Raw genomic sequence first — 11,770 nt, 5'->3', positions numbered from 1 at the left:
TTATTATTTATCTTAATTACATATTATTTATCTTAATTACATAATGGCAACATACTGAGGATTTTATTGTAATCCTAAGGTTTTTTTTAATAATTCAAATGTGTACATTTGATGGAACATACTTTTTTCTGAGTCAGTAGCTGTTGGTTAATATTAAGACATTAAATACCAAAATATTTCCTATTGAAATTAAATAATTGTATACTAAAAACTATTTTTGAAGTTCTGAAACGGAACAGGTGCACATTAGCCTTTGTTCCAAATTCGAATGGTTAAATTTTGGTAAGAATACTCATGACTCAAGTTAGAAAACTATACTACCACATATGGTGGATTGAAAAAAGGAAAATAACATCACATAAATGCCCTATTTTTGACAACCGATTTATTCATTTTTCCACCCCTGGTGGTCTCAACTTAGGATTTTGTTGATCATGGAAAATTTTTCTAGATGAAAGATAAAAAATTACAAAACTGCCTTTCATGTAGGCTATGCCAGTTTTAAAATATTATCTCTGGACAAGCTCTGACATGCTAATAAATGTCCTCTGTTCCTAACTGAACAGGTAATATGTGAAAGCAACAGTGAGACCTTTCCCAAGGACTCGGTAATAAGATACCCCCAGAGAGTTAAACTAATTAAGTCAGTTTGTGGGAAGGTAAGCCTCTGTTTCCTAGGTACTCTGTGGTTTTTAAGTGATATTATCTCATTTGAGGAAAGAAAATGTGATCATAAATGGTCAATTTGTCAAGAGTTTGGAGAAGCAAAATATGACTGTGTACATACAGTGTTCTCCCTGGAAGGGAGGTACTGAACCCAAGACACGTGAACAGTTTAGTGACCGGAAGTGTTCTCTTGTTCAGCTAGTATCAGTTTATCAAGACTTGCCATGGTTTGAGAAGAACATACCTGAGACTCACAGCTTTGGGCTCTAATTACAAGCTTAACTGAACCATCTTCCGATTTGCTAATATGACCTCCAAGCTATCATTCAAGAAAGGGAAGAACTCTGGCTCAGAGCACCAGAATTCCATTCAACACATAGCAAATTTTTTTTTTTTTTTAAGTTTATTTATTTTGAGAGAGAGTGCACACACTAAATGGGGAAGGAGTAGAGAGAGAGAGGAAAAGAGAGAATCCCAAGCAGGCTCCGCACTGTCAGCAAAGAGCCCGAGGTGGGGCTCCAATTCACGAACTATGAGATTATGACCTGAGCTGAAATCGAGTCGGATGCTTAACTGAGCCATCCAGGCACCCCTACACGTGGCAAATTTAGAGAAGCTTTCTGATTTATACATTAGTCTCATGTGAATTTAATTTGTATAGTTCGGCCCCCAAGTCTGTCCATTTAGTCTATGAATTCTGAATATTCTGATAAAACACAGTTTCTGATCCTTTAGGACAAAGAACCAAAGCCTGGACAATGTATTATGAAACTTCGCTCTTTGGGGCTTCTCCATAGCCAGGTTGCCACTTTCTCTAATAGTCTCTTTCACTGAGACTGCACTCCAGCTTCATCACAGACATTCTAGGCAATTATGCTAATGGTAGGACAAACCCTGACAAGCTTGTGACAAAAATGGTAGCAATTGGGCAGGGAGAAGAAAGAAACCATTTTATCACAGCATCTTACTGCAGTGTGGTGATAGCTCTTGGGTCAAGATGATAGATTTTCACCAGTTGGATAGTATCAGGTCCAGAAAGGGTACTCTACACTGCTCTCTTACTCATCCATGAATACACACTATAATACTTACTTATGCTATGTAGAAAGTTACCTTGAGATGTAGCAACTAGATCTGGTGAACATATCTTACATGCTTTCTGCAGGTCAAATCTAGGAGTACTCAACTGGTGCTTCTGGCTCAGTGTGCCTCATGATGTTTCTCAGCCAGTCAGTCGGACCTGCAGTCATCTGAAGACTTGACTGGGGCTGGATGGCCCACTTACAAGATGGAGCACGTGAGCCTTGCCATAGGGCTGGTGGGTATCCATGAAATGGCAGCCAGCTTCCCTCAGCTTCCTTCAGATCCATGTGAGGAAGGACCTTGTCTCTAGAGCTGCATACCATCCCTTCTACTTAGAAGCAAGTCATTAAGTCCGTCTCTCACTCAATGGAGAGAGGATTAAGATCCACCTTTTGAAGGGAGGAGCATCCAAGAATTCATGTTCGTATTCTAAAACCATACACACATCCCTTTATACCTGGGTTCCTTACTAGTGTGCAGTCAGCATCTCAAGGCTCTCCACATCAGGGAAGATGGGTTCAGGAAGAACTCTTTCTTAATGGACATGCCTCATGACCTCTTCCGAGGTCTTCAGCTTATAAACTTCTCTAAACATCATCTTCTTAGAAATTTAGATTACTCATCCCTAAATATATATTTCATTAACCATAAGTTTAACTTCTCTAGGCCTAGTAGAAATTATTATTAATAAAAATCCTGAAGGGTAAGAATGTTGAGTAAGAGAATGAAAACGATACAAAAACTCTTCTTCTTCTTCCTCCTCCTCCCTTTCGTCCCCCTCCTCCTCTTCTTTTAAATTTTTTAAGTAACCTCTCCACCCAATGTGGGGCTCAAACTCATGTCCCCATGATCAAGAGTCACATGTTATACACATGCTCTACCAACTAAGCCAGCCAGGCATCCTTACAAAAACTATTCTTAACATATACTTAGGCATTAACTTATTAAATGTGTATACAACCGACTACATGACAGGCACTGTTAAAAGCAGTTTACACTTAACTGGTTAGTTACACACTAAGTCATTTAATTCTCTTGACAATCAGGTGATATTATCACTGTTTTACAGATGTGGAAGTTGAAGCACAGACAGGCTAAGTAACTGTCCAAGGTCACTGAGTAAATGGCATTTGGCTCCAGAGTTCATGATCTTTTTTTTTTTTTAATTTATTTTTTTAACGTTTATTTATTTTTGAGACAGAGCATGAGTGGGGGAGGGGCAGAGAGAGAGGGAGACACAGAATCCGAAGCGGGCTCCAGGCTCGAACTCACGGACCGTGAGATCATAATCTGCACTGAAGTTGGACGCTTAACCGACTGAGCCACCCAGGTGCCCCAGAGTTAATAATCTTAACCCCATTCAATACTGCCTTTTAATTTTTTTTTTTTTAACGTTTATTTATTTTTGAGACAGGGAGAGACAGAGCATGAACAGGGGAGGGTCAGAGAGAGGGAGACACAGAATCTGAAACAGGCTCCAGGCTCTGAGCTGTCAGCACAGAGCCCCACGCGGGGCTCGAACTCACGGATCGTGAGATCATGACCTGAGCTGAAGTCGGCTGCTTAACTGAGCCACCCAGGCGCCCCAATACTGCCTTTTAGAAGGCGTGTTAAACCTTTTTAGAGATTCCATAATTTAGCGGGCTTCCTAATGCTAGTTAGAAAAACAGTTGTAGACTTGCCTTGCTTATTAATTTTTTTTTTTTAAAGTTCTTCAATAGCATGAGATAAAACAATAGGAAAACTTAAAAAGAATTATTTGGTCTTCCCCCTGAATTCAGTAAAAATTACTAGAAAGGGGGATGCCTGCCTGGTTCAGTCAGTAGAGCATGCAACTCTTGATCTCTGGGTTGTGAGTTCAAGCCCCACATTGGGTGTAAAGATCACTTAAAAATAAAATCTTGGAAAAAAAAAAAAAAGAATTACTAAAAGAGGGGTCATCATGTTGAAGCTATAGGACATTCTATCCAAAAACTTTAAATTGGTTCTGCTGATTATTAACCGTGGTAGTAAATCATGGTGGTGTTTTTGTTGTTTTTACTGATAAACGTAATATAATTTCATTTTAGATGATTTAGGGGGTGGGAAGGAAATACTTATAATTCTATGGCCCACCCTTAAACACCACTGCTTGAACTCCTTATATCATTTTGGTAGCTAGTTCTCAGTATACAGTCCAACCGTTAATGAAGGTAAATGAAGATCTCTTTCAGATACTTGAATCTTAAAGCTTCATAATCCGCCCTGTAGACCTGCTGTTTTATCACAAGAGGGCACCAGGAAACAGGATAGTTTTGCCCCTAGTGATTAGCAAATAGGTTCCCTTGAAGAAATTTTATTTTTTAACGTTTATTTATTTTGAGAGAGGGAGATCAAGCAGGGGAGGGACAGAGAATGGGGGCGGGGGGGGGCAGCGCAGAGGATCCAAAGGCTCCAAGCCGAAAGCAGAGGAGAGGGCCTGATGCAGGGCTCTCGAACTCATGAACCGCAAGATGACCCAAGCTGAAGTCTGACACTTAACTGACTCAACCACCCAGGCGCCCTGAGAATTTTATTATCCTTAGTAATCTGACCCATATTTTTTTTTATTTAAAAAAAATTTTTTTACATTTATTTTTGAGAGAGAGCACAAGCAGGGTAGGGGCAGAGAGAGAGGGAGACACAGAATCGGAAGCAGGCTCCAGGCTCTGAGCTGCTCTGAGCTGTCAGCACAGAGCCTGACACAGGACTCGAACCCCCAAACCATGAGATCATGACCTGAGCCGAAGTTGGACACTCAACCGACTGAACCACCCAGGCGCCCCATAATCTGACCCACTATTAAAGCTACCAATATTTTCTTCCTTCCTTCCTTCCTTCCTTCCTTCCTTCCTTCCTTCCTTCCTCTTCTTTCTTTGTTTCCTTCTTTCTTCCCTACCTCCTTTCTTTTTCTTTTCTTTATTTTCGTTGTCAAATGATCCTTTATTCAAATATTTTCCTTATTAGTAGTTCTTAACTAGCTGGGCATTCCATTGTACCACTATTGATGTCATCTGTGATGTCATGAGGGTGGTGGCCATCAACATTGCATCCCACAGACTGGGCAGTCTCCAGGATCTCTTTAATGGTTCCAGAGAGTTCTCAGGCTAAAGATCCATGCCACATTTATCAGGCAATATTGACAATCTCATCAAAAGTGAGATTTCTGGGGTGCCGAATGGCTCAGTTGGTTGAGCCTCTGACTCTTGATTTTGGGTGAGGTCACAATCCCAGGGTCATGGGATTGAGCCCCGAGTTAGGCTCTGTGCTGAGCGTGGAGCCTGTTGATGATTTTTTCTCTTTCTCCCTTTCCCTCTGCCTCTGCCTGTGCCTGTGTGTGTGCACACACTGTCTCTCAAAATAAAACAAAATTTAAAAAAATTTTAAAGTGATATTTCTACTGTGCTTACTGTTCTTGTGCTTCTTTCTGTCTGTTGGTGGTTCCTTGAGGACTCTGGTAATCCGGGTGGAGGCAGAAGGTACCACTTCAATCTGGGCCTGTCTGTTCTGAATGGTCCGCTTCGCTGTAATCCTCAGACTCTTCCAATCACCAGTTGCCTTGGTGATGTTATCACCAACTTTTTTTGTAGACAAACGCAGGGGGCCAATCTTCGGGGCCAGGACAGATGTGGTGCCAACCTCCTCACCAGTGCACCTCAGGTGTACGGCTTTGATCTCGCCGGGGTCAAATTTAGGCGCCGTGTTGCAGGCGGCTGGTGTCAGGTGAACCTGGATTCGGGACGACCGAAGACAGTTGCACCTTGGCCTCTTCTGAGCCGAAAGCCGAAAGCTTGACTTCAATATTTTCTTTCTTTCTTTTTTTTTAAATTTTTGTCTTTTTTTAATGTTTTATTTATTTTTGAGACAGAGAAAGAGCATGAACGGGAGAGGGGCAGAGAGAGAGAGGGAGATACAGAATCCAAAGCAGGCTCCAGGCTCTAGGCTGTCAGCACAGAGCCTGACGCGGGGCTCGAACTCACGGACCGCGAGATCATGACCTGAGCCGAAGTCGGCCGATTAACCGACTGAGCCACCCAGGCGCCCCTTCAATATTTTCTTAAACATAAACTAGGAACAGTTCCTTTCCTGCCTTCTTCAAAGAGATGTATTTTAATATTTCAGAGCATTCACCATGTTGGACCCGGTGACACCAAACATATCCAATGGGAGACCCCGGCATTATGCCCTGCTGCAGAGAAGCCTTACTGGCCCTCCTGGCGGCTTAGCAAAGAAGGGTTTGGTCAAATCTTATTTGTTAGCATTCCCCTCAAGAGTTTCACAGCTTCATATGAATTTGAATGCTAAGTTTCTGAATTGAGATTTTCTGTTTCTAAAACCAGCTCAGCTTTCCTGTGGTTCATACCTTTGAACCAGTTCCTGTTCTGTGTGAAAAATACTCCTGATGCTGAAGACCCACACAATTTTTACAACTAGTAAGTAGGCTAGTCCCTGACGGGCTAATCACTTCTTCCTGACGCGTATGCTCTCTAAAAGTCAGTCATTTGTTCCCAAACTTGTTTATGCAAGTTGTACTTGGTAATCATATAATTTAATTTAATATTACCCAAATGAAACAAATAGGAGCGTGAAGAGAGTTGTGATGTCCATGAAAATAAGTTGAATACTTAGAAAGTCCTGGTAAAGACCTATCGGATACCCAGAAGTAGCTCTAAAGGATTGTCTTTCTCAAGAAAAAAATGCTGTGGGATTAGGTATGGGCAAACAAATGTGTAAGTTCGGCTGGAGGAAAGGTCAAAATCCAGCAGAATTCTGCCCTCAGTTTTCTCTACAAGTGTCTTGAGTCCTCAGTCCAATGAAACTAAAATTGATAGTGCTGCTTGCTCTGTATGTCTTTTGTACAGCCCTGGTCCATAGACTCCAATCAGAAAAGGCCTTTTAGCCCGATATCAGAGGAATGGTGGATGAATGGAATTGTATGTTTTTAATTAAAAATAATATTTTAAGGGGCACCTGGGTGGCTCAGTCAGTTAAGCAGCCGACTTCGGCTCAGGTCATGATCTTGCGGTCCGTGAGTTCGAGCCCCACGTTGGGCTCTGTGCTGACGGCTCAGAGCCTGGAGCCTGTTTCAGATTGTGTCTCCTCTCTCTGACCCTCCCCCGTTCGTGCTCTGTCTCTCTGTCTCAAAAATAAATAAACGTTAAAATAAATAACATTTTGGGGCGCCTGGGTGGCTCAGTCAGTTAAGCGTCCGACTTCGGCTCAGGTCATGATCTCAAGGTCCGTGAGTTTGAGCCCCGCGTTGGGCTCTGTGCTGACAGCTCAGAGCCTGGAGCCTGTTTCAGATTCTATGTCTCCCTCTCTCTCTGACCCTGCCCCATTCATGCTCTGTCTCTCTCTGTCTCAAAAATAAATAAACATTAAAAAAAATTTTTTTAAATAACATTTTAATGTTTATTATAATTTTGTGATTCTCCACTCTGATCAGCAGATCCTGATGACCTAGGGAAGAGAGCTTCTACCGTAGACTTGTAGGAGCTGGCCAACCACACATAGGTAGCGGAACGATTGACCTCAATGCTTGTTAGTGACTTATGCATACTGTTGAATGAATAACCTCTTTTTTTTTAATGTTTATTTATTTTTGAGAGAGCATGAGTCGGGGAGGGGCAGGAGTGCAAGGGGACAGAGGATCCAAAGTGGGCTCTGCACTGACAGTAGAGAGCCTGATTCTCATGAACCGTGAAATCAAGACTTGAGCCTAAGTTGAGCATATAAACCCACTGAGTCACCCAGGCACCCCATGAATAACCTAACACACAGAACCCTTTATCTCTGGGTTAAGTGCACTTGATTTTTAATACAGCAGATTTTTAGAACTTAATTACCTATAATATATCTAGACCTGTTAGCTGAAAGAATGGTTTCAGGTCCTTCAACTTATCCTGTAACTGCCTAAAATACATTTTTTTTTTACTTAAGGCTCGCTAGCACAATTGTAGATGTGTCATATATATTGCTTAAATGCGTAGAGCCCCCAAAAGAGAAGTCTTTGACTTTGTGTTTACCCCTGTAGTTAGTGAACTTCTGCCATTGTGCTCAGTATATTTTATAATTAGAAAAAGAATGACCCACACTTGGTCCCGTATGATAATCTTTACATTTGAACTTTATTATAATGCAGTAAAAAAAATTGGAAAGCTTTTTACCAGTTGCAGATAAATTGTTAAATTTGTGCCAGATGACAGAAAATCAAATGCATTTGAGTTTTGAATACTGAAATATGAAAGGGGAAAACTTGTACTGTAAATGGTACTCTGCTAAAGTTGACTTCCTCTTTCTACAATGTGTTAGGGCCCCTCCCTATATTTCAACCCTTGCCCAAAAGAAAAGCCATGTTATTAGATCAAGGGCAAGCATCCATCCCCCTCTTCTTCCTCCTCAGCAGAGCCTCAAATTTTACTCAGCTGTCCGTCCAGTCCACAGGTGAACCTTAATCAGTCCATGCCAATGAGTGTTGGGCCTTTCCCTGGTCCACAATGTGCCTGTAACTTAAATTTGCCTGATACAAGCTGAAGGACGAACTAACTTGTCATTGAGGGAGGTTTTCCTTCTACCACTGGATGTGAATAAGGGGACATACTGCCTATTTGCTGCTGGCAGCCACCTTACCACCATGAGGAGAGGTAGCAGAACAACAATATAGAAAAAATGGAGGTGCTTTAAGACGTGGCTGAGCTTAACCTTAGAGCCTGCTTCACTCTGGACTTGTTAGGTGAGATAATACATTTTCCCATTATCTCAGCAAGTGTGAGCTGGGTTTTCTGTTACAGAAATTTTATATCCTAATACAAAATACCAAAAATTTTCAAGAAATTTTGCCTCAATTTTTTTAAGTTTATTTATTGATTTTGAGAGAGGGGGTGGGGGTGTTCTAGTGGGATAGGGACAGAGAGGAGGGGAGAGCCTCAAGCGGGCTTGGCATTGTCAGCTCAGAACCTGACTTGGGCCTCAAACTCACAAATTGTGAGATTGTGACCTGAGTCGAAGCCAAGAGTCAGATGCTTAACTGACTGATGGACCCACGCACCCCTACCTCAATTTTTTTTCTTAATGTTTACTTGTTTTTGAGGGACAGAGACAGAGCATGAGCGGGGGAGGGGCAGAGAGAGAGGGAGACACAGAATTCGAAGCAGGCTCCAGGCTCTGAGCTGTCAGCACAGAGCCCGACGAGGGGCTCGAACTCCTAGACTGTGAGATCATGACCTGAGCCGAAGTCGGTCGCTCAGCCGACTGAGCCACCCAGGCGCCCCACCCCTGCCTCAATTTTTAAGTGGCCTGCTTTGCTGATGTAGTCAGTACGTGCCTGGTCTAACTATTGTGCAGTCCAGCACTGCCAGGTGCTGCAGGGATAGCAAATTGAAGAGGGGCAAGTGTGCATATGCAAGACCAGATAAGACCAGATAAGAAGATTTGTGGTGGCTTTGGGATGGACTGTTAAAGATAGGGACAAGTGGAACACTTAGACATTTAGGAGGTAAAATTGATAAGATTCAGCGATTGACTATTGGGGGAAGGGAGAGACAAGGTGGCAAGCATGACCTAGAGTTTCTATTTAGTGTAAGTAGATGGGTGGTGGTCTACTCACTGAGCTCGAGAGAGCACAGGAAGAAGACAGGTTGATATTAACAAGAATTTGATGTTGGAAACATTGATTTTGAAATGCCTTTGAGATATCCAATGTAGATTTTTCTATAGCAGCTCGAGACATAATTATCCTTTTAAAATCTACAGTTTTGAGGATTTTAATACATTCATAGAGCTATGCAATCATCATTACTAATTTCTTTTTTTAACATTTTCACTCCAAAACCCCATACCCATGAGCAGTTTTCTCATTCCTTCTTCCTCCAAACCCTGGCAACCACGGATCTACTTTCAGTGTCTGGATTTGCCTATTCTGGGTAAGCAACTCATCACATAAAATGTGTTAATCACATCACATAAAATGAGTTAATGGCTGGGTTTCTTATCAGAAATCATGGAGGCTAGCTTTTTCTTCTCGGGATGGTGTCCATAGGCACTCAGAATGGTCTAGTGTTTGACATACCATCGTTGGCTGTCCTACGATACAGCCTCTAACAAAACCAGGCTGTCCTGAACCCCTGGTAATACAATCATTTACCTTTATACCAAGAAGATTGGGAAAGCATCCAATTCTGCTTGTGGGGTGTGCCCAGGCCGACTTTGAGGAGTTCATGCTATGAGACCTAGAGTTCTTCTGAGGTTGTCTAAAATGAAAGAACATATCATCAGGACCTATGGTGGTTCCATGTGAGCTAAGTGTGTTTGTGATAGGACCAGTTGTGCTTTCCTTGTTGATGAGCAGAAAATTGTTTTGAAAGTGTTGAAGGCACAAGCACAGAGTCAGAAAGCTAACTAAAAAAGTGAAATTTTTTTGAGTAATAAAAAAAATTTTTTAAATCACAGAGGCTAGAAGGCAGTAGGTGACATATGTATGTATGTATTTTTTGATTTTGTGATTTTATGATTTTATCTTAAAGTAATCTCCACACCCAGTGTGGGGCTTGAACTCACAACCCCGAGATCAAGAGTTGCACGCTTCTCCAACTGGGCCAGCCAGGTGCCCTTAGGGTGATATACTTAAAGTCCTGAAAAAAAAATTGTCAACCAATTGAAAAGAGGTACTTACAAACAGGTATTTGCACACCAACAATGTTCACCAACGTTCATAGCATTATTCACAAAAGGTAGAAACAACCCAAGTATTCATTTACAGAAGAATGGATAAAAAATGTGTAGTGTGTCTGGGGCGCCTGGGTGGCTCAGTCGGTTAAGTGTCTGACTTCAGCTCAGGTCACGATCTTGCGGTCTGTGAGTTCAAGCCCTGCATCAGGCTCTGGGCTGATGGCTCAGAGCCTGGAGCCTGCTTCAGATTCTGTGTCTCCCTTTCTCTCTGCCCCTCCCCCGTTCATGCTCTGTCTCTCTCTGTCTCAAAAATAAATAAACGTTAAAAAAAAATTTAAAAAATGTGTAGTGTGTCTATACAGTGGAATAATATTTGGTCATAAAAAAGGAATGAAGTATGGATCCATCCTACAACATGGATGAACCTTGAAACATGCTGAGTAAAAGAAGCCAGACCCAAAAGGCCACACACACAGTGTGATTCCATTCATATTATCTGTCAAGAATAGGCAAACCTACAGAGACAAAAAGTAGAGTGGTAGTTGATGGGTGATGAAGAGAAGGGCAACTGGGGACTACAGGTTTCCTTTTAGGTTAAAGTAGAAATATTCTAGAATTAAACAGGGATGGTGGTTGCATAGCATTGCGAATATACTAAAAATCACTGAATTGTATACTCTAAAATGTTTAAGGTAGTGAATTATGTTACATGAAATTTATCTAAATAGAAGAGTTTTCTGTTTCAGAAATGGGAAAGGATGATGAGACTATTTCCCCATATCTGATATTAAAGGACAAAACTGGATTTATGGCGGTCTCTAGTAAGGGAGAACTGCTTGTCAGGTATGGTCTCCAAGAGCAGAGCAGACTGCTGATCTCCTGTAGGGTTTTTGAGAAGTGTGGAATTCATGGATTGATGGCCTTTCAGAAGTGTGAATGGGTTGACATCATCTGTGGAAATGTGGTTGCTCAGGTGAGACATACTGATTTGCAGGTGCTCAGGTGCACTTTTACCACAGCGGGTCCATTCTTATTTATTGACTGATTTTCAAAAGCAAGAGTGAACACTGGTTGGTTTGCAAAAGTATGTTCAGTTCAGCTAATTGTCACAGATAGATTGAAGAGACTTAACAACCAGTTCTGGTGGCTTCTTGTTACCACGGCTACAGAACAATCCATCTTTCCCTAACTTGGTAGGATCCTTCTTTTTCTCATACCAACCTCTTCCATGTCTGTAACCTCTCCATACTCTCCCTCAGGGTCTGATCAATGAGAGGGAAAGGGCAGGAATCTCCTTCAATACAGGCTCTGTGCTTCTTTACTCATATATCTATTC

The 11,770-nt window shown here is 41.8% G+C and overlaps 1 pseudogene; it reads left to right on the top strand.

Moving 5' to 3' along the window:
* Window positions 1-9,814: 9,814 nt before the first annotated feature.
* LOC132691632 (large ribosomal subunit protein eL34 pseudogene) lies at window positions 9,815-10,223 on the top strand (annotated as a pseudogene).
* Window positions 10,224-11,770: the final 1,547 nt, after the last annotated feature.

The sequence above is a fragment of the Panthera onca genome, chromosome B1 (genome assembly GCF_046562875.1).
Source record: "Panthera onca isolate mPanOnc1 chromosome B1, mPanOnc1 haplotype 2, whole genome shotgun sequence".
NCBI classification, from domain to species: domain Eukaryota; kingdom Metazoa; phylum Chordata; class Mammalia; order Carnivora; family Felidae; genus Panthera; species Panthera onca.
Note: the sequence above shows the minus strand (reverse complement) of the source record. Positions and strands in the feature narration are given on the sequence as shown.